We start from the raw sequence: 25,401 nt of genomic DNA on the forward strand, positions 1-25,401 counted from the left end.
AAGTATTTAAAGGAATGCCATAGGTTGCTTATTTTTTCAAACATTTTACGAACATTATTTGAGCTCCTGTAATGCACTTGGCCCTGTGCAAAACACTAAGAATACGCCAGTAATCCAGACAGTTGTTCTTCCTACTTTCATAAATCTTATATTCTTGTGTGTATATGTTAATTACGAGTGATAATTCTATAAAAGATAATTACAGAATGCTTAAAGAGTACATTATACAGACGATGAGAATTTCTTTTTCCAATCAGTCCTTCTAACCCATCTCTATAGCATGTTTTTCTGTATTTAATAAATAACAGTGCTAAGACTCTACTACATCTAACAAAAAGCCTCACGGGATTTCATAAGGTCAATTTTTCTCTTCCACCAGAATGGAAGTTAAAGAATTGAGAATAAAGGCAGACCAACTTCTTTTGAACTCTTTCCCTTTATGTCCTTCAGGGCCATATACACCAAAATATGTTTCCACCCTTATTTTGAAAGAGTTAGCTAATGTCATTTAGTGTTTGATTTACTATTAGCAACAGGAGAAATCAGAAGTTCTTGAGATATGGTCTGCTAAGTGCATTAAAAGAGCTATGGTTGAAAGTTGCTCTAGTAAAATAAAGTAATATATTGGTATACAGGGGTATTCTCTGCTTTACTTAGATTCCTGCTGAAAAGGCTGATGATAATTTGCTACCTGAGTTCTTCAGGCTACTGTATATGAAATGTTTTTTTATTAGCAAGTCTGTGATATATTTGATATAGCAAACTTCCACTACAGCTTACCCCATCTCCCACTGATGTTGACAGGAAAACATAAAACTGTTAATAAGAATGGTCCTTGTATACCATTTCCTCAAAAAGTTTTGGACCAGTACCACTTAACAGGAAAAGTTATTATTAGTTGTGACAGATCAAAAGGCCAACAAAATTGCTTGATATAATGTGTGGAGTGCAAAAGCCTCAGGTTCAGCAACTAAAAATTTCTTTTATGATGATGACAAAACACACTTACTTTTCAAGCCTACGCTTCCAACTTGACAGTCTGCTGATAAAAGCGAGTTATGAATTATGACTTTGGTAGCTTCCCATTAAGACTTCTATTCCCTCTAAGCAACAGAGTCCAGCAAAGCAACTGAGTCAACATAACACTCAGACATTTTAGCATTTTAAAAGGCCAAAGCTGGGTTTAAACGCCAGAGCAAGAAACAAATTCTCCGATCTATCTATTTCCTCTTGTCTGATATTAGGAAACGTAATCTGATTATTTTTCAAAAGTACCCTTTGGCTTGTTCCACCTTTCATCCTAACCACTAGTAAAATAACGTTAATATTATACAATAGATTTTAATTATCTATTAAATAAAACGAATTCACCCTCCAATTCACCCTCCAATTCACCCTCCAATACATTCACCCTCCAGAATGTATCCATAGATACATTCTATGTATCTAAAATGTAATTGTGTTAAATCATATTTATTCTCTTTTCTGCTAAATGCTTTTAAAAGTCACTTTAGTAATATATTGACCATACCGCAAAGTAGGTATATAATCAATAAAGTGAACTTGGTATGGTTTATAAAAGGTAAGATCATGTATTTACTTTAAAAATTAATGTTTGATTAATCAAGGGTATTCTGGTTTTTTCCCCTTTTACCAACATCTCTTGATTTCCATCCCCACCCCTCTCCCCCAGCCACTGGCAACCAATTTTCTACTATTTTTTTCTATGAGTGTAAATTTTTTAAAGATTCCACATATAAGTGATATCATGCAATTTGTCTTTCTCTTGTCTGGTTTATTTCACTTAGCATAATGCCCTGAAGGCCCATTAATGCTGCCGCAAATGCCAGGATTTTATTTTGTTTGCCATGCCTAAATAATATTTGGTTTATATATATAGCACATTTTCTTTATCCATTCATCCTTGATGGAGACTAGGTTGTTTCCATATCTTGACAATTGTATATAATGCTGAAGTGAACATGGGAGTGTAGGTATCTCTTTGATATCTTGTTTTCACTTCCTTTGGATATACAGTTGACCCTTGAACAACATGAATTTGAACTGCACACGTCCACTTAAACGTGGATTTTTTTCAATAAATACATACTACAGTACTACAGGTTCCATGGTTGCTTGGATGGCAAACCTTAGACAGTGATGGCCAACTGTAACTAACTCCAGCATTGTTCAATGGTCAACTGTATATCCAGAAGTGGGATTGCTAGAACATATGGTAGTTCTATTTTTAATATTTTGAGGAATCTCCATACTGTTGTCCATAGTGTCTACACCAATTTACATTCTTATCAACAATGCACAAGGGTCTACATCCTCACTAACACTTGTTAACTCTTGTCTTCTTTTTTTTTTTTTTTTTTTTTGCGGTACGCGGGCCTCTCACTGCTGTGGCCGGGGCACGAACCCGTGTCCCCTGCATCGGCAGGCAGACTCTCAACCACTGCAACACCAGGGAAGCCCAACTCTTGTCTTCTTAATGATTTCCATTCTAACAGGTCTGAGGTGATATCTCATTGTAGTTTTGATTTTCATTCCCCTGATTATTAGTGAAGTTGAACATCTTTCCATGTACCTGTTGGCCATCTTTATGCTTCTTTGCAAAAATGTCTGTTCAGTTTCTCTGCCCATTTTTTAATTGGATTAATTGGTTTTTTGTTTTGTTTTGTTTTGCTATAGAGTGATATGTGTTCTTTATATACTTTGGATATTAACCCCTTATCAGACCTATGATTTGAAAATATTTTCTCCCATTCTGTAGGTTACCTTTTCCTTTTCTTGGTGGTTTTCTTTGCTTTTCAGAAGGTTTTTAGTTTGATGTAGACCCACTTGTTTGTTTTTGCTTTTGGTCTCAAATCCTAAAAAGCATTGCAGACACTGAGGTCTAGGAGTTTACTGCCTATGTTTTATTCTAGGAATTTTACAGTTTCAGGTCCTACATTTAAGTCTGTAATCCATTTCGAATTGATCTTTGTGCATGGTGTAAGAGAAGGGTCCAGTTTCAGTCTTTTTCGTGTGCCTGCCCAGTTTTCTCAACACTTTTATTAAAGAGACTATTTTTTCTGCATTGTATATTCTCGGATTCTTTGTCATAAAATAATTGACCATATATGCACATGTTTGTTTTGGGGCTCTGTACTTTGTTTCATTGGTCTATGTATCTGTTTTTATGCCAATACATACTGTTTTGATTACTACAGATTTGCAATATAGTTTGAAATCAGGAAGTGTGATGTCTCCAGCTTTGTTCTTTCTAAAGATTGCTTTGGCTTTTTGGGGCCTTTTGTGGTTTCATACAAATTTTAGGATTATTTATTCTACTTCTATTAAAAATATCATTGTAATTTTGATAAACATTGCAGTGAATCTGTAGATAACTTTGGATAGTATTTATATATTAACAATTTTAATTCTTCCAATCCATGAGCATTGGATATCTTTCCATTTATTTGTATCTTCTTCAATTTCTTTCATCAGTATTTCATAGTTTTCAGTGCACAGATCTTTTACCTCCTTGGTTAAATTTATTCCTAAGTATTTTATTCTTTTTGATGCAATTGTAAATGGGACTGCTTTTCTAATCTTTCTTTCTGATAGTTCATTGTTAGTGTATAAAAACACAACTGATTTTTGTGTATTGATTTTTGTACCTAGCAACTTTACTGAATTGTTGATTTAGTTCAAACAGTTTTTTTGTGGACACTTTAGGGTTTTCTGAATACAGTTTGATGTCTTCTGCAAATAGAGACAGTCTTATTTCTTCCTTGTTTGGATGTCTTGTATTTATTTTTCCTGTGAGTAAGTTCTTGTTGAATAAAAATAGGGAGAGTGAGCATCCTTATCTTGCTCCTGATATAAGAGAAAAAGCTTTCAGCTTTCACTGTTGAGTATGTTAGCTGTGGGCTTGTCATATATAGACTTTATTATGTTGAGGTATGTTCACTCAGTGCCCAGTTTGTTAAGAGGTTTTATAGTGAAAGAATGTTGAATTTTGTCAAATGCTTTTTCTGCATATATTGAGATGATCATATGGTTGTTATCCTTCATTTTGTTAACGTGGTGTACCACACTGATTGATATGTGGATTTGAACCATCCTGGCATCTCTGCAATAAATCCCACTTGATCAATGGGTATGATTTTTTTTTAATGTACCTTTGAATTCAGTTTGCTAGGATTTTGTTGAGGATTTTGGCATACATATTAATCAGGATATTGGCCCATAATTTTCTTTTAGTTGTCCTTGTCTGGTTTTGATACCATCATAAAGCTAGCTTTGTAAAATGAATTTGGAAGAGTTCCCTCCTCTTATATTTTATGGAAGATTTTGAGAAGGATTGGTACTAACTTTTCTTTAAATTTCGGTAGAATTCACTAGTGAAACCATTTGGTCCTGGGATTTCCCAGGACATAGATGTGTTGGGAGTTTTTGATTACTGATTTAAACTCCTTAGTTGTTATTAGACTGTTCAGATTTTCCATTTCTTCATGGTTCAGTCTGGTAGACTGTAGATTTCTAGAAATTTATCCACTTTCTGTTTTGTACAATTTGTTGGCATATAATTGTTTGTAGTAGCCTTTTATAATCCTTTGCATTTCTGTGATATAAGTTGTAATGATTTCTCTTTTATTTCTAATTTTACTTATTTGAGTCATCTCTCTTTTCTTCTTGGGAAGTCTGGCTAAAGATTGTTCATTTTGTTTAAGTTTAAAAAAAAAAAAAACCTACCTTAGTTGCATTCATCTTTTCCATTGATTTTTTATTCTTTATTTCCTGTCTGTTTTTTAGTATTTCCTTCCTTCTCCTAACTTTGGGCTTTGTTTGATCTTTTTCTTTTCTAGTTCACTGAGGTGTAATGTTAGATTGAGATCCTATTTTTTTCTTGTTGTAGGTGTTTATCTCTATAAGTACCCTCTTGGAATTGCTCTGGCTTCATCCCATGTTTGTTATGTATTTTTGAAGAACTTCTCAGGTTTTTAATGTGCTTTTCCCCCGGTTTATTTAAATTGTTTCCTAGAATGGACATTAAAACACTAAGAAGCTTCATATAATTCCAATTTTATATTCCTCATCAGCCAATGAAATGGCCTGCTAAGCTTTTGAAATTTATTATTATGTGGGCTGGATTATTTTCCTTTCCTGCCTTACTTTGTTATGTTTCCTCTATAAAATGGAGCCAAAGCTAGTAAAAGTATATGAATGACCTCTGTCACTAGTACACACTGATAACTGTGTTATATTTAGCTAAAAAAACAAGGCACATGGTGAGACACAATTTTTATTTTATATTATTATAATTATTATAATAATTGTCAATAAAACTGAATATTGATAATGATCATCCATTCCTATTTTTAGTTTAAAGTCCCTGAGAACTGGATCCTCACTATTCTAATTGGAATCTCTACTGTGGCTTTTTTTTTTTTCCTTATTTTTATGGATGTATATGTGTGGAGTATGGCAGTGGAGCACCAATTCTAGGAAAAGTGTGAAGGGAGGATTTTATGTTCAGGAAGTGAATTGAGCCTTATTCTGTAAGAAGGGAAATTCATTCAACTATTTGCCAATATCCACTGGAATATTTTATTTAAAGGGTAGGATAATATGAGTAGAGGCAAGGGTTCTTCTGACAAGAAAAATATTAGTACTCTAACTTTTTGACTATGGTTTAAAAGTATTTAAATTTTCTGATGTCTGGGGTGACACTGAACAAAGATACTTCAAAGAAGACAATCCCAAAGGCCCCAAGGAGAAAGTCTTAATAAGGGTAACATGAGTTCAACAGCTGGACAGGTCTCAGTCCAGCATTCAAGGCTCCTCAGCATCAGACACAATTTGGGTAAAAGTGATAGGCAGTTGTGGATGCAAACTGAAAACTCTTCGTGGAAAAAGAACAGTAATGTTGACTAGTTTCAATATGGTACACTCATTTTGATAGGAACACTGGGGAAAAGGTAAGGTCTTCCTCTGATCCTAATAGCTTAAAATGTTACTTTAGAATTGTCATCCAGAATAGACATCAAAGATAATGGTTTCTTTTGGTGGATAAGATCTCAGTGAGTGTAACACTTCCTGCAATAGACAGGGTCTATAGAGATACCTCCTGCATTTAGCAGTACCTGGCTGGGGGAAGAGGCTCCTAGCAGAAAACTCATGTAATCCTGACAGCAGCACATTTGGCAGGCTGACCAGACATTTCACTTCCCTCTCTGTGAATCAGTGGTTGTTGTGACTTCTTCAATGGTGTAATCACATCTGAAGTTCTTAGTCTTGTCATCAGAGGGAAACTCCATAGAGGAAGGACATATATGGGAGACTTGGAATCATCATCATTAGGACAATAAAGTGATCTAATTTTGAATCTCTGTATTTTATTAGATCTTATAGAGGAAAACAGGTTCAGTGTGTGTGTCTATTCAAAGCAAGTATTTTTTCTTGTAATCTTTTGAGTACTTTTAACTGAAATTAAACTTCTCTATTAGAGAGATTTATTTTACTGAATATCATATATTCATACCTAATTCCAAGTATAAATTTAAAGTTTTTAGCCAACTCTTTAGAAAAACTATGTTCACGTATCATGTTGTCTCATACCTAATATATTCTTATTTAACAGTTTTTCTGGAAAATCCTTGAAAACATGCTATAGTTTATTTGTAAATGTTACACATAATCTGCATTTGCATAATGTATTATTAAGTTTTATTTTTTAAAATTCTCAAACAAATATGCAAATGTTTCAGAAGTCATCCCAATTCATCCTCAGTTCTAACATGAAACCACTTTACTCTGCCAGGTTGGGTATCAGTGTGTCAAATAAATCAAATTTATGATTACATATATAGATTATAATTTGTGCATTACCAGCTATTCATTATGAACAAGAATTAGAAATGATACTAGAAGTATATCCTAATTTTAAACTAAAAATTATTCCAATTTCAATTACTTTTATGTTTTTAATATGGGAAATAGATTTCATATAAATAATAGTAAAATTTTTCAAAATTATAACAATTTTCAAGTAAAAATTGTACTTTTTTGTACAATTTTTGTTCCATATTTGCAAGGAAAAATTAATGATTCAATTAAGAGAGAGTTTAATTAGGCCAAACACTATTATTATAGAATTATTTACCTAAATTGAGAAGTCTCTTTTAAATAAAATTGTGGAACAAGTTGCAATAATTTGTTTAATCATTTCATTAGTGGTAATTTTTCTAATGAGCTGTTAAAATATTAAAATGAGATTTTATCTGAGAACGTAAATATCACATATATTAATAATGTGCACTATATAACTAATTAAAGAGACTGAAGAATACTAAATAAATGTTTGATGAAAATTATTTTCTCATACAGTTAAACTAATTTTGGAAGCTGTTATCCTTTAAATTATAAAATTAATTCCCTATTTCAACTAAGCAACAGCATGTTATATATTTTTCATACACAATCCTAACTCTATTGAGGAAATAAAAAAGAGAAAAAAGAAAAGAACATAAATCTGTCCAACTGAGGAGTTCCAAACTGGATTTTTAATAGTGATTAATCCATTCGATTTCATTCTGGGGTCAGGTCTGGGGACTAAGTAGAATTATGAATTTTAGGCTTAACGATGTACTAAAGTGAGGGGAGGCAATGTTCAAATATATGATCACTCTACTTGAAAAAAGAAATGGATTTTCCTCCCATTCACTCTTGAAGATTTAATCCACTGTGATATATTGAGGTTTGTTTAATCATTTCAACTTTTATTCACTATTCCATAGAGAATTTTATCACACAGCCTAGGCGTTTAGTGATGGTACATATTTGTTTTAGTGATGGCATACTTTCAAGATAATTCCTCATTTTGAATTCCAGTACAAAGGGTAGTATTTTATTCTAAATTACTGGAACACAATTAGCATATTCATTAACACTTATCCTCTGTTAGCTTCTCTAATAATATTTTATCCTAATATTTGTTGCATTCCTCAGACAAATCTGAAGCTCTTTAAAATGATGATGTTAATTGTATTACAAAGACTAATATCTCCTGGATTGGTTTCACTTTTTACCAACTCAGTGTATAAGTAATTATGAAGGACTTCATAACAGGTTATTCACCCTTTGAATTCTATTATCTTTTCTGTAGATATTAGCATTAACTTGTTCAAATAAGACTACTTATTGAATTTCAAGCCAAAAGTAGATAAAGTAATAATATTTAGCATGGATATGTGTGTTCATGTCTACACATATTCTTTCTGCCACAAATTGCTAAAGCAAAGACATGAAATCAAAGATTTCAATCAAATATACTCTTTAGGTTGAGTCAAAAGCGGACTTTTTTCGGCTCACATCCTTTCGTAAACCATGAGATACTCAAATTTAAGCTGAATTTACAGAGCCATTGGTTTGCTTAGTATTAGAAAAAAGGAATCATTGCAATTTTGTATGATTCCCAGTATATTCTGAACTCTGTATAGCCATTCATGTTTCTAACTAGGAAAGCTGATGAGGAGCTGGATATAGGGAAGCATTTTTGGCTGCTGTCTTACAAAATGGGGGGGAAAGGGTTTGGGGGGGTTGGTAATGCAGTTGTATAAGTTCAGATTAAAATATTTTTCTGAAAATTTTAGAGAATGAGTCATTATATCAGTCCATTTACTAGCTATCAATAATTGTGGTTTTTAATGTGCTGTGTAGTTGTCTTAACTATAGACGTGCATAGATGTAAAACTTAATCTTTGACCTCAAAAAGCTTATTGCTTAAAAGGGTGATCTGATATATGAAAGAATGTAAGATAGAGTAATGTGTACTATGAAAATGGAATATGGGAAGAAAAAGTATGAGGTGATGGTTGGGGAAGATTCCTTGGAGGAAGAAACATTTCATAAGAATATTAAATGAACATTAGGCATTATTCAACCTTGAAAAGGGTCATGAGTTATTCCAGACAAAGGAATTAGCATAAACAAAAAGAGCAATAAAACAGCCTGCCAAATTTTGGAATAAAAAATATATTGTCTTAACTCTGTGTGTATCTTTGTGTATCTGTTTGTATCTGTGTGTCTGTAACAGAGTGAGAGATGGACAGAGAGAGATAGCAGAGAAAGGCGAACCTGAAGATAGATCTGAATGTCTCAATACAAAATCAAAGACTAGATTATGATGGTTTCTTGATTACCATGCCAAGGTATGTGATCAGTGTCTACAAAAGATATTAAACAGTAAGTCAAGTAATAATGGCTATAAAAGTAATAATAAAGAGAGCCATTTTATTTATTAATATTTTGTGTATTTTGGACAATGTACTAGGGTTTTTACATATTTTGCTTTTAGAAAATAATATTACATAGTTTGAAATATTAGAAAACTTGGATTCCAATCTTAGCTCCACAACTTTCTCAGTCTGAAATTGGCCAGTGTGGTTTTAAAACTCATGGATTCTGGAGTTTAAAATCCCTGTTTGAATCCTTGCTTCATCATATGCTAGCTATGAACTTGAATCATTACATAATTCTTGTGTCTCAGTTTTAATATCTACAAGTAATCTCCAGCTCATGAGGATATTGTGATGTACACACCAAACACTTAATTTCGTGTGTGTCCCACAGTAGGCACTCAGTAATGACACTGATGCTACCTATTTTTTGTGATATTTGCAATGGCCCTATGCTTAGTAAATATTTTCACATAAGAAAGGTGAAGCTCAGAGAAGTTCAATAATTTGCCTAAAGCAAAGAGGGAGGAGAAGAAGATATTAAACCCATACCAATCTTACTCCAAAGTCTGTAATATTTCATAATGCTCAACTGTCTCTCTTAATTAAATGTGCCTTTGGAAAATTCTCTGATGGAGAATGGATTTCAGAAAGGCAAGACTAAAAATAGAAATACAAGTTATGGGCTCTTCGAGAATTCAAGCAAGAAATACTGATGATCAGAATGGAAAGGAGTGTATGGGGGAGTCTAAATAGATTTAGGAACTGAATGTGAAACACTGATCAAGAAGAGCATACCCACCTCTTGTGCACCTTGTCAAAATCTATCTTCTCTTACTTTTCACCCTAGCCACTACTTCACTCCTACCAATACAATCACCTTCTAAGCTTTTGAAATTTATTATTATTGGGGCCATACTCTTTTCCTTTCCTGCCTTACTTTGTTCTTTCCTCATCTATAAAATGGAATAAAAACTAAATAAAGGTATACAAATAGTCACAGTTCCTAGCACATACTGGTCACTGTGTTATAATTAGGTAAAAAGACAAGGTACCTGGTGAGACAGAACTTTTATTTTTTATTATTATAATTATTACTAAATCCCAGAGTAACTGATATTTGGCAAAAGAACACAGGAGCCAACTGAAAGAGCTCCCATTTGTCAAAGTTGGAACAATTTGAATCACCAGATAAATAAAGTATACCGAACAGCCTATACAGATATAAATACAAAATTACATAAATAAATACACAGATAAAAATACTGAGAATAGACATATATTCCTTGCAGGAGAATTTAAAATAATTTATGTTGATATTTTGCCCCCAAGGAGGTGGGGTAAATATACCCACCTCTTAAGTGTGGGATCCACATAGTGACATTTTCCCAAAGGTAAAGTTTGAAAAAGGGGAAGCAGAGTAACTTTTCATGAGAGAAACCAGATAAACACTGCCTTAGCCAGTCGGTCCAGGTTAATATGAACAGTAATAACTCATGTTGATAATATGTTCCCTTATGATGTGATGAGAACTCTACCTCTGTAGTCTTTCTCCCCAAAACCAATAATCTCTGTATAATCATGATAAAAACGTCACATGAATCCCAGTTGAAGGACATACTATAGGATACCTGACTAGTACTCCTCAAAACTGTCAAAGACATCAAAATCAATGAAAGTCTAAGAAACTGTCACAATCAAGAGGAGCCCTAAGGAATAATGGTGGCTAAATATAATGTATCTTTGATGAGACCCTGGAAGAGAAAAAAGACGTGAGGTAAAAAACAATGAAATCTGAATGAAGCATGGACTTTAGTTAATAAGAATGAGTCATTATTGGTTCATCAATTTTGACAGATACACCATATAAATGTAAGATGTTAATTACAGGGAAATAGTGTGTTGGGTATATGAGGATTCTCCCTACTATCGCCGTAATTTTTTTGTAATCTGAAAGTATTCTAAAGTAAAAAAGTTTATTTAAATGCTCAACAGTTTTTCTTTGTCAAAGACATGGCTAAGAAAATAAAAACCCAAAGCTACAGAGTGTGAAAAGTATTTGTAAACCATATATCCAGCAAAGAATTTGCATTCAAAATTTTAAAGAACCCTCAAAACTAAGATTAAGAACACAACCCAATTTAAAAAGGGCAAACACTTGAACAGATATTTTATCAAATAAGATATACATATGGCAAATCAGCACATTAAAAGATATTTTACATCATTAGTCATCAGGGAAATGTAAAATAAGGTCACAGTGATATACTACTGCATACCTATTAGAATGGCTAGCATTAAAAAAATAGTGAGAACGCCAAGGAGTTGAGAGGTTGCAGAGAAACAGGAACTCTCATTCCTTGCTGGTGGGAACACGACATGATATGTCCATTCTAGAAAACCATTTGGTAGTTTCTTATAACATTAAATGTATGCATACCATATGAGCCACTAATTACACTCTGGGATATTTACAGTAGGGAAAAATAAACAATAGCAACTCATGTTCACACAAAACATAGTAGCTCCATTAATAATCACAAAACCTGGAAATAATCCTATTGTCCTTCAATAGGTGAATGAACAAACAAATTGTGGTGTAACCATACTATAAATACAACTGAGCAATAAAAATTGAATGAACTGTTGGTACATGCAGTAAGATGGATGAATCACAAAGGCATTATTCTTTATATATATATATATATATATATATATTTTAAATTGGAGTATAGTTGCTTTACAACATTGTGTTAGCGTCTTGGACCTCCCTTCCCTCCCCAATATCCCACCCATCTAGGTCAACAGAGAGCACTGAGCTGAGCTCCCTGCACTATACAGCAGGTTCCCACTAGCTATCTGTTTTACACATGGTAGTGTAGATATGTCAACCCCAATCTCCCACTTCATCCCACTCCTCCCTTTCCCCCACCGTGTCCACATGTCTGTTCTCTACATCTGCATACCTATTCCTGCCCTGCAAATAGGTTCATCTGTACCATTTTTCTAGATACAACATATATGCGTTAATATATGATATTTGTTTTTCTCTTTCTGACTTACTTCACTCTGTATGACAGACTCTAAGTCCATCCATGTCTCTACAACTGAACCAGTTTTGTTCCTTTTTATGGCTGAGTAACATTCCATTGTATATATGTACCACATCTTCATCCATCTGTCGATGGTTATTTAGGTTGCTTCCATGTCCTGGCTATTGTAAATAGCACTCCAATGGACATTGGGGTGCATGTGTCTTTACCATATGACACAGAAATCCCACTACTGGCATTTACCCTGACAAAGATATCATTCTGAGTGAACGAAACCAGCCTCAAAAATTTATATACTCTATGATCCCATTTATATATCATTTTCAGATAGACAAAATCATAGCAGTAAAAAATCAGTGGTTGTGAAGAGATAGTGGCTTGGGGATAGTGTGATTATAGAGACAGCAAAAAGGAGATTTTTGGACTGAATTATTTTTTATCTTGATTGTGATGATGGTATGCAAATCTATACATGTGTTTAAGTTCATAAAATTGTATACCAAAATAAATTCAATAAAAAAATCCCATGAGGGCTTCCCTGGTGGCACAGTGGTTGAGAGTCCGCTTGCCGATGCAGGGGACACGGGTTCGTGCCCCAGTCCGGGAAGATCCCACATGCCGCGGAGCGGCTGGGCCCGTGAGCCATGGCCGCTGAGCCTGCGCGTCCGGAGCCTGTGCTGCACAACGGGAGAGGCCACAACAGTAAGAGGCCCACGTACCACAAAAAAAAAAAAAAAAAAACCATGAAATAGACAAATGTTACTTATTACAGAAGAGGAAGTAGAAAGATTTGAAAATACATACCTTGAGCATTTAGAAAAGACAGTCAAAGAAGTTCCCCTAGAGATATCCCATTGTGGAATGAGTGAAAATTATGAGGAAGAGTGAGGAAGATGTTGTCAGGCAAATGGAAAGATACAGGAATTAAAACAGAATGAAGATTTAGAAAATTTGGAGAAAACCAGCATATCTGGAACATAAAGTAGAAGTGACAGAGGGAGATGAAAAGGCTGGAAAGGTTGGAGACAGCAGATCTTCAAAGACCCTATAAACCAAGAAAAAGCATGTGAAACTATTGATGGGTAAATTTATTTTCTTAAAAGTTAACTAACTTGGACTACAATATATCTTACTGCATGAAGACATTGCTTAAAGCAGCAATGCCCATTGGGTTTAATTTATAAAGCAGTGAAGTGCTGCCAAGCTAGTTTTATATGAGTTTATATGAGAAAAAATAGATATGTTTTTATTACCAAACACTTACAGTGGCAACTATGCTCAGACCTAAACATTAATCACCAATATCACACATGCCATACATAATTATGCTCATAAATATGAAAATATGAATACATAAAATGTACAAATAAAAATGCATATATAATGTAAAATTGAGGAAACTATGAAATTCTGTGGCTGGAAGGGGCTTAATGGTTATCTCTTCCAAACTAGAATACTGTTTTTCAGGACTGGTGTGTACGATGATTTAGAAGCCACACAGATGGATATTTAAAACTTTAATAGCTATCAACTTATTTTAATATGCAATAGAAAACTAAGCTCTTACTAGCATAAAAATGCCTAGATTTCATGAGTATGGTCACTTAGGTTGAAGCCAATTTTTTTTTAAGTAAATAAAACTAAAGTTGATTATTTTTAAATGCAAAATTTTTATAGCAGAAATAGCATGCCAATATGTGAATAGCTGAAAAGATTTTACATAAATATGGAGGCTTAAAAACCTGTTCTTATAAAGCACCTTAAGTGTTTATCCAGTCTCTAGCAGAACATACTCACTTAATAGAAACAGATTTGTTCCAAGACAGCTCTTTTCATTCTTTATTTTTCTAGTTATATACCTGGAAAGCCCTTTTTATGCTGAACTAACTATAATTTTCAGCCATTGGTCATGTGTAGTTCTTCAGGCAATATAAAATGAATCGACTTCTTTTCTTGTGACCATTAGATGTTTGAGCATGAACTGGTTACAATGTGATTGTTTATGCTGGTGAAAACGTACAAGGGGTGTTAACACTACATTCATCTATCTGCCTAATAAGAGAATAAATGTCATTTTGGACTCAGTGTAGAAGTTGTCCTTTCCACTAGAAGGAGCCAAGGATAAGTAACATCCCTACTATTGTCCTGTGTCTTCGTCTTGTCCAACTCCATGGCAATGAAGAGAAAAATAGAGCTCCAGGAAGCAGAGGTTACTCAGAGAAAGTGTAAAATGTACAAGGTCATACAAATAGAGAAACAATTTCCTCACCCAACAATTGAAAATAGAGCTATTCATTCAAGTTCCCTATCTTTAGCATGAGTCCATTTGTTCCACATATTTATTATTTCACCTTTCTTATTTAGTAAAACAAACCTCTTATTCTCTATTTAAACAAAAGTGTATGTTGCCTAGGGAGATTTCAAGCATGTACTATGGTTATTGTTCTGGTGGTCAGAATCACCAGAAAAGTGATTATAAGTAATATACCTTAGAAAATGCCTCATTATCTAGGAGGTTTTTCTTTCTATAAATGCCACAGATTATACTTCCAGATATTTCTCGGTCCAAAAAGCCAGATTCCTGAGATGCATACTTCCCCTTATTTCTGTCAGTTTGATCTTGTGACTATCTCCTGTGTCAGTTCAGACTATAATCACCTGTGTTTTTTTCAACCTATTAAAACCGGATTCCTTGTTTTTAGTCTTCTTGCTTATTAACAAATGTGGTCATAGAAAATAAAAAGGCTAGCTTTAAAGATTCACCAAACCCCATATTTCTTTGGCTGCTTGGGAAAGAATTTCCCTGCCCCTTTCTATACCTCTTCTTTATACATAATTCCTACATGAGATTCTGGAAGAGTCAGAAGCATCAACTAAAGAAAGCGTGGTGAGGAGCAGAGAAAAAAGACAAAAGATGCTGATCACACCCTTTCTAGACCTACTGCATGTTTCTAGCCTCAAGCAAGCTGGAAAGAGATTCTGGTGAAGAAAAAAATTACCTTTAAATAAAATTATGAGTTTTAACTCTTACATTTGATGAGGCATTCTAGTAACTTAAATTTGATTATTTTTGTGACAAATATTGATCAGTTTAATTAGAATTATACAGGTACTAAAATATACATGTTTATCTTCAGGGCTTCTCATTAAAAAGGATAATAACACCTCAAATTACAAAATACTAGAAGTATAGACTATACTAAATTCCTGTCATTTTACATGTCCACTATTCTGAAGTTCATTCTGATAATAAAGATTTACATTTATTGTAATGGTTACTGACTATTGAATGAATTTTGCCAATGACCAGTCAAATGGAACAAAAAAACTCCATATTTAGTGTGTCCAGACATCTGGTTTCACAATGATTTGGTTTGAAAAGGAGAATCTATACATGTATCAGGTAAATAAGAAGTCAATAATATGTCAAATATTGAAGAAAATATATATAGTTTTATCTACTAGACCAGTTTACTTTACTAGAGGCACCATTATAGGTAAGAAATCCTGATTCTCCTATTGTTTAAAAAATAACTCATATAAATTGAACAATATTTATTTTTTGTTTACATTAAGATTTCCATTGACTGAGCTCAAGTTTTAGAAACCAAACCCTGTTTTCTGTATCTATTTATAAAAATTTTAATTTCCAGACATGTAGAAGCATGAACATTTACTTACTTACAAAAAAGAACTTCATCCACAGACTAAATAGAATTTAGATATTTACAAATACCACATTTTTATAAAACAGAAAAGTAAAAGTAAGCTATTCAAAGTCTGAGCAGGCTCTCATGATGTACTAAATAAGCCTAATTTCTCTATACTTGAATGGGGATAGGTAGGGGGCTCTGCTACTGAATATTCCTGTAGCCTTGGAAAAGTCATATCTCCTCTTTAAGTCTTACTTTCTTCCTTTTTAAAGTGGGGGAATATAACAAGACGACCTTTTACATTAACTTTATAAATAGCCATTCATTCTATTTCTAACTTGGAGACAATTATTTGGGCTCCCTTGTTCAAGAAACTGTCTATGTCTGTGTGTGTAATATGTAGTTTAACTTCTTACTCTTTTAAACTATGCTACTAGATATAAGAAGTAACAAAACCACACTGTTGCACAAAACCATAGCCTATAGAAAGAGGCTTAGCATTTGGGATGCACTCTACAGGAAGCACAGGTCTTGCTCACTGCATTTTCTCCTAATGACACTGCCTTTTTTAACATCAACATAGTATTAATCACAGTGTGGAATACAGATTCTAGGGAAAGTCTGCTAGTCCTCTCCCGTGATTCACATAAAGGATGTTCCTCTCATCCAAGTAATTCCAAAGGTGACAAATATTACAGATGCTGAATTTATGGGAGTGCTTGCTCCCTGTTTATTAACTCATTCATCTTGTGAGAAAGAAAAGGACCAAACAGTGAGGCAAGTGGGCTTTTCTTATCCTGTCAGCTCAATGATGTTTTAAAGTAATCAATATCTATAATTACTAAGTCCTGCCAAGAAAATTTAACTCTTCACTGCCTCGTTGTCTACCCAATTCCTAACATGACAGGACAAGTAAATTAAAAGTTAATTAGAAAGAACACAGCTTCGATTATGACACTGATTTCTTTCACCAAACCCATGCTAATGGACCTACATTGCATCCTATCTTAACTTACAATATATTTGTGTATCAGGTATTCTTAATCTGGGACCCATGGAAAAACGAGGTCCTTGTGTTGTTAAGTGTCCAGTTTTGATATATAGCATGCTGCAGGTCTTGTAGTCAGGTGATCTCACAATTTCCAGGTCTTGCAGACTCAATGCTGAGATCTAACAGCCTTGAAGTATTAGACTTAGGGCCTTATTGGAGAGAAGAAATTAAAATTGTCTTCAAAGAGTTAAAAAGCAGAGGTGATCTGAGTTTAAGCAGATTTCTAACTAAATTCCAGCCCTCAAAATAGAGCAAATTAAACCCATGTTAAGTGAAAAATGCAAACAATAAATATGAATGCAAATCAATGAAAAAGGAAACAAGAAAAATAATAAGGAAAGACACCAAAGACAAAAGTTCTTTCTTTGAAAGATCTTTTAAAAATATATAACTCCTAATAAGACTGATCAGGAAAAAAAGAGAGAAAACATAATTCCCAAAATCAGAAATCAAAAAGAGGACAAAAGTAAAGATTCTACAGATATAAAAAAGGTAAAGAAGAGCTACTATCAGCAATTTTTCTCAATAAATGAGACAACAAAGATGGACAATTAATTGTAAAGCAGAGTGTACCGAAATGAAATAAGAAATATAAAATCAAAATAATCCAGTAATTAAAGAAATTGAGTGCGTAAATTTAAAATCTTTTCACCAAGAAACCCCCAGCACTCAATGGCTTCACTAGTGCATACTGACAAATACACAAGGAAGAAATAACAGTACCATTACAGAAACTCTTTCAGATAGTATAGGATGAAGAATCTCATTTTAGACACCACAAATAAAAATCTGAAAAAGTTAATTTAGAAAAAGACAATTATAGACCAATAACATTCATAAGCATAAATATAGAAATGCTTAAGAAGATATCATGTAAAGGAATTCAATGATATATCACAAAGAATTATGTGATCGAGCAGGGCTTATTCACAGATTTCAAGGTTAATTTAAGTTTAAAAAATCAGGTAATATAATAAGCCATAATTAAAGAATGAAAGGGAAAACAGTATTATCTTGGTGGATTGAGTAAAAGCATCTGACTAAGGTCAAAACCATTGTGTTAGAGAAAAGAAATAGTCTTTTCAATTGAAGAATAAATAAGTTAAACACTGAGTTACTATATGACCCAAGTATATGACCTAGATACATAATCTGGAAAATTGAAAATATACATTAAGACAAAAATTATACACAGTTGTTTCTAGCAGCATTATTCCTAATAGCAAAACAATGAAAACATATATCTATCAGCATATGAATGGATAGACAAATTGTAAATATTTATGCGCCCAACATAGGAGCACCTCAATATATAAGGCAAATACTAACAGCCATAATAGGGGAAATCGACAGTAACACATTCATAGTAGGGGACTTTAACACCCCACTTTCACCCATGGACAGATCATCCAAAATGAAAATAAATAAGGAAACACAAGCTTTAAATGATACATTAAACAAGATGGACTTGATATTTATAGGACACTCCATCCAAAAACAACAGAATACACATTTTTCTCAAGTGCTCATGGAACATTGTCCAGGATAGATCATATCTTGGGTCACAAATCAAGCCTTGGTAAATTTAAGAAAATTGAATTTGTATCAAGTATCTTTTCTGACCACAATGCCATGAGACTAGATATCAATTACAGGAAAAGATCTGTAAAAAATACAAACACATGGAGGCTAAACAATACACTACCTAATAAGGAAGTGATCACTGAAGAAATCAAAGAGGAAATTAAAAAATACCTAGAAACAAATGACAATGGAGACACAACGACCCAAAGCCTATGGGATGCAGCAAAAGCAGTTCTAAGGGGGAAGTTTATAGCAATACAAGCCCACCTTAAGAAGCAGGAAACATCTCGAATAAACAACCTAACCTTGCACCTCAAGCAATTAGAGAAAGAAGAACAAAAAAAGCCCAAAGCTAGCAGAAGGAAAGAAATCATAAAAATCAGATCAGAAATAAATGAAAAAGAAATGAAGGAAATGATAGCAAAGATCAATAAAACTAAAAGCTGGTTCTTGGGGAAGATAAACAAAATTCATAAACCACTAGCCAGACTCATCAAGAAAAAAAGAGAGAAGACTCAAATCAATAGAATTAGAAATGAAAAAGGAGAAGTAACAACTGACACTGCAGAAATAAAAAAGATCATGAGAGATTACTACAAGCAACTCTATGCCAATAAAATGAACAACCTGGAAGAAATGGACAAATTCTTAGAAATGCACAACCTACCAAGACTGAATCAGGAAGAAATAGAAAATATGAACAGACCAATCACAAGCACTGAAATTGAAACTGTGATTAAAAATCTTCCAACAAAGAAGAGCCCAGGACCAGATGGCTTCACAGGCGAATTCTATCAGACATTTAGAGAAGAGCTAACACCTATCCTTCTCAAACTCTTCCAAAATATAGCAGAGGAAGGAACACTCCCAAATTCCTTCTACGAGGCCACCATCACCTTGATACCAAAACCAGACAAGGATGTCACAAAGAAAGAAAACTACAGGCCAATATCACTGATGAACATAGATGCAAAAATCCTCAACAAAATACTAGCAAACAGAATCCAACAGCACATTGAAAGGATCATACATCATGATCAAGTGGGGTTTATTCCAGGAATGCAAGGATTCTTCAATATATGCAAATCTATCAATGTGATAGACCATATTAACAAATTGAAGGAGAAAAACCATATGATCATCTCAATAGATGCAGAGAAAGCTTTTGACAAAATTCAACACCCATTTATGATAAAAACCCTGCAGAAAGTAGGCATAGAGGGAACTTTCCTCAACATAATAAAGGCCATATATGACAAGCTCACAGCCAACATCATCCTCAATGGTGAAAAACTGAAAGCATTTCCACTAAGATCAGGAACAAGACAAGGTTGCCCGCTCTCACCACTCTTATTCAACATAGTTTTGGAAGTTTTAGCCACAGCAATCAGAGAAGAAAAGGAAATAAAAGGAATCCAAATTGGAAAAGAAGAAGTAAAGCTGTCACTGTTTGCAGATGACATGATACTATACATAGAGAATCCTAAAGATGCTACCAGAAAACTACTAGAGCTAATCAATGAATTTGGTAAAGTAGCAGGATACAAAATTAATGCACAGAAATCTCTGGCATTCCTATATACTAATGATGAAAAATCTGAAATGGAAATCAAGAAAACACTCCCATTTTCCATTGCAACAAAAAGAATAAAATATCTAGGAATAAACCTACCTAAGGAGACAAAAGACCTGTATTCAGAAAATTATAAGACACTGATGAAAGAAATTAAAGATGATACAAATAGATGGAGAGATATACCATGTTCTTGGATTGGAAGAATCAACATTGTGAAAATGACTCTACTACCCAAAGCAATGTATAGATTCAATGCAATCCCTATCAAACTACCACTGGCATTTTTCACAGAACTAGAACAAAAAATTTCGCAATTTGTATGGAAACACAAAAGACCCCAAAGAGCCAAAGCAGTCTTGAGAACGAAAAAAGGAGCTGGAGGAATCAGGCTCCCTAACTTCAGACTATACTACAAAGCTACAGTAATCAAGACAGTATGGTACTGGCACAAAAACAGATAGATCAATGGAACAGGATAGAAAGCCCAGAGATAAAGCCTCGCACATATGGACACCTTATCTTTGATAAAGGTGGCAGGAATGTACAGTGGAGAAAGGAAAGCCTCTTCAATATGTGGTGCTGGGAAAACTGGACAGATACATGTAAAAGTATGAGATTAGATCACTCCCTAACACCATACACAAAAATAAGCTTAAAATGGATTAAAGACCTAAATGTAAGGCCAGAAACTGTCAAACTCTTAGAGGAAAACATAGGCAGAACACTCTATGACATATCACAGCAAGATCCTTTCTGACCCACCTCCTAGAGTAATGGAAACAAAAATAAAAAAATGGGACCTAATGAAACTTCAAAGCTTTTGCACAGCAAAGGAAACCATAAAGGAGACCAAAAGACAACCCTCAGAATGGGAGAAAATATTTGCAAATGAAGCAACTGACAAAGGATTAATCTCCAAAATTTACAAGCAGCTCATGCAGCTCAATAGCAAAAAAACAAACAACCCAATCCAAAAATGGGCAGAAGAACTAAATAGACATTTCTCCAAAGAAGATATACAGACTGTCAACAAACACATGAAAGAATGCTCAACACCATTAATCATTAGAGAAATGCAAATCAAAACTACAATGAGATATCATTTCACACCAGTCAGAATGGCCATCATCAAAAAATCGAGAAACAATAAATGCTGGAGAGGGTGTGGAGAAAAGGGAACCCTCTTGCACTGCTGGCTGAAATGTGAATTGGTTCAGCCACTATGGAGAACAGTATGGAGGTTCCTTAAAAAACTACAAATAGAACTACCATATGACCCAGCAATCCCACTACTGGGCATATACCCTGAGAAAACCAAAATTCAAAAAGAGTCATGCACCACAATGTTCATTGCAGCTCTATTTACAATAGCCCGGAGATGGAAACAACCTAAGTGCCCATCATCGGATGAATGGATAAAGAAGATATGGCACATATATACAATGGAATATTACTCAGCCATAAAAAGAAACGAAATTGAGCTATTTGTAATGAGGTGGATAGACCTAGAGTCTGTCATACACAGTGAAGTAAGTCAGAAAGAAAAAGACAAATACCGTATGCTAACACACATATATGGAATTTAAGAAAAAAAAATGTTACGAAGAACCTAGGGGTAAGACAGGAATAAAGACACAGACCTACTGGAGAATGGACTTGAGGATATGGGGAGGGGGAAGGGTGAGCTGTGACAGAGGGAGAGAGAGTCATGGACATATACACACTAACAAACATAAGGTAGATAGCTAGTGGGAAGCAGCCACATGGCACAGGGATATTGGTGCTTTGTGACAGCCTGGAGGGGTGGGATAGGGAGGGTTGGAGGGAGGGAGACGCAAGAGGGAAGACATATGGGAACATATGTATATGTATAACTGATTCACTTTGTTATAAAGCAGAAACTAACACACTATTGTAAAGCAATTATACCCCAATAAAGATGTTAAAAAAAAAAAGATAATGCACTTTAAAAAAAAAATTGTACACAGTTGTTTCTAGCAGCATTATTCCTAATAGTGAAACAATGAAAACCTATATCCATCAGCATATGAATGGATAGACAAATTGCAGTATATTGAATGGAATATTATTTGACTATAAAAAAGAAATGAAGTACTCACACATACTACAGCATGGATGAGCCTTGTAAACATGCTAAGTGAAAGAAGCAATACAAAGAAAGCATATATATATGCTTTTTATATAAATTCTTTTTATATAAAAAGATAATTATTATATAATTCTTTTTATATAAAATTATATAATTCTTTTATATACTATATAATTCTTTTTATATAAAATTTCCAGATTGTGAAAAATCCATAGATACAAAAGTACAATAAGGTTGCCGTAAGCAGTGGATTGAGATGGGAATGGGGATTAACTGTGAAAGGTATGAGGTTCCTTTTTGGATGATTAAAGTGTTCTAAAATTATATAGTGCCATTACCTCTGTTTTGCATAACTCTGTGAATATACTAATAATCACTGAATTGTACACTTTGAAGTGTTAATTTTATGTGAGTTGTATTTCAATAAAGCTGTTTATTGTTTTTTTAATTTCATATCCTTATACTAACAATGAACATGTGGAAGCCAAAGTTAAAACTACAATTCTATTACAATTGCTCCAAGTAAATGAAACCTAGGTATTATTTAAAATATGTATAGTATCTATTTAACAAAATTCTGAAGAAAGAAATTTTAGAAATACCTAAGTAAATGGAGAGACCATGTTCACGGATTGGAAAATTCAACATAGTAAATAAGTCAGTTATTACCAAATTGACTTTTTGTAGAAACAAACAATCTTATTATAAAATTTGTATGTTAAGGCACAGACTCGAGAATAACTAAAATAATTATGTTAAGCAGAAAAGTGTCCTTCCCACCCCTGCATAAAAATGTTCACATCATAATCCCCAGAACCTGTGAATATGTTGGATTACATAGCATAAAGGAATTAAAGCTGTAGGTGGAATTAATGTTGCTAATTAGCTGACTTTGAGTGGCAATTATTACGTGATCCAGCAATTGCATACTTGGGTATTTATCTCAGAGAAAGAAAAAGGTAGTTCACACAAATACCTCTACACTAACGTTTATAGCAGCTCGACTTGTTTTATTCCTAAACTGGAACATCCAAAATGTCCTTAATCAGGTCCATAGTTAAACTGTGGTACATATATATGTTATAGAACACTACTCAGTAATAAAAGGGAACTATGTGGATACACCTAGATATACCACATAATACCTTAAAATTAATCTTCAGGGGATTACTCTAAGTTAAAAAATAAATTAAATTAAATTAAGTAAAATAAAATAAAATGACAATTCCCAAAAAAGTTATATTGAGTAAGGTTTCATCCAAGTAGCATTTCAAATGACAGAATTTTAGATATGAATGACAGATCATTGATACATTAGGGATGGGCTTAGGGTGGATGGGAAGGAGGTCACATATAAGGGTTAAGGACTTCAACGTGTTTTTATCTGGGGGACAAAATTCAATTCATTCAGTGTTTTTAAAGTGTCTTGAATAAAGTAGTTCCGAATAAATACTTTCTGAATTCATAAACTTAAAGTTAAAATGGAATTCTACCATATTGACTAGAAAGGACATAACATATACTTTCAGTTTGTACTTTCTGGTGGGGATTCAACAGGTAAGACAGAAAATATGGAGAAAGAAAAAAAAATGTCTCCTCTGCGAAGACTATTTCAGATTGGTGTAAAGAAGTCTAGCAGTGCTCTGGTAAATTGAATTTCTGTACTGATATGTCTGAGTCATTGGCAATTTAAATTAATAGAATAGAATGGAATAGAAACATGAGTATAACCACTTTAGAACTCATATGGAAACAGTGTAACATCAGTCAGTTCTGATCATTCTCATTGACAAAATCCAAAGCACAAATTTTCTGAAACATTGCTTATATTGTGATTTTTGAAGAAATTCTATTAGCATCATTCTAGAATTCATGAGAAATTTTAATTAAGTATTCTGTGTAAAGGGTAAATAGTTCCAAAATATTCCAGCAAATTTTCTACAAAGCCTTTATGTTTTGTTTTGTTTTGATTTTCCTAAGTAGTTTTATGAAACACTCAGATATTTGTATTATTAATGTCCTTTAATCTGTGTTGTTTAAAACCAAGAATATCAATTGATAAAAAGCCTCCGGCTACATGGGTACAATGTAAGCATATTTTTTAAAGTAGCTGTATTCATATATTTAAGTAGTATTTTATTTGGATCATGCTGTTTTGTGAATATGTGAAGCAATTCAGCCTAAAGGGTAATGTCATTCCTAAAGGATGTGATAAAGCTATCTACCTCTATTTACATCTGTCTCTACATTTATGTCTAAATCTATCTTCATCTATCTGCATAGCTAAATTTTTACCATAATGTGTAGATTAATTAAAGATCAAGAATTTCACCTTTAAAAGAGGTACTGAAAGTTCCTATTTATATGTGCATATTCTTGTATAAATGTTAAATTTAACTATGTATAATGATAAAAGTAGACTACAAAACACACTTGTCATACTCATTCCTTTCATCCTCTGGACTTCGAACAATACCTTGTACTAAATTTGGGCTTGGAAATGCTTGTTAAGGAATGAAGAAAGTTCTGTTCTCTTTATGGTGGTTAATCACAATGTCTATGATAAAATGGGATTAATCATCTTCGAAATCAAATAAAACCATGAAGGGAAGAAGTGCACTTGCAAATTTATTAAATAATAATAATAGCCTCTATTTCTATCAATCTTCAAAATTTACAAAAAATAAATTTTACATGTAAGATTTAATATCAGTCTCATAAATTACAGATCTGTACACTCTATGTAATCATTCTTATTTTACAGATGACTAATTGTATGCTCAATACTTCAAACCTCTCCTGAGACACAGAAACTTACACAGAACAGAGACAAGATTGTAATCCAGGTCTTCTGACTCAACTTAAGAATCATGACTCTTTGCAGTACCTATTCCCGGTACAACCTCTGTTGACATTGGTTCTCAACCCTATCAGACACAATGATGCTGTTTTAAAAAAATGTTTGAAAGTCCTTCTTTACTGTGGTGAAATGACGTTCATAAACAAAACGAGGAACGTACTCACATAATTTCAAAATAATTTATATAATGCTCCTCATCATACAGAAGAAATAAAGTTAAAATGAAATAATGTGCATTTCAATATGTATATACTTAAACAGGACAACACTAGAACATATACTGA

The sequence above is a fragment of the Pseudorca crassidens genome, chromosome 3 (assembly GCF_039906515.1).
Source record: "Pseudorca crassidens isolate mPseCra1 chromosome 3, mPseCra1.hap1, whole genome shotgun sequence".
Taxonomy (NCBI): domain Eukaryota; kingdom Metazoa; phylum Chordata; class Mammalia; order Artiodactyla; family Delphinidae; genus Pseudorca; species Pseudorca crassidens.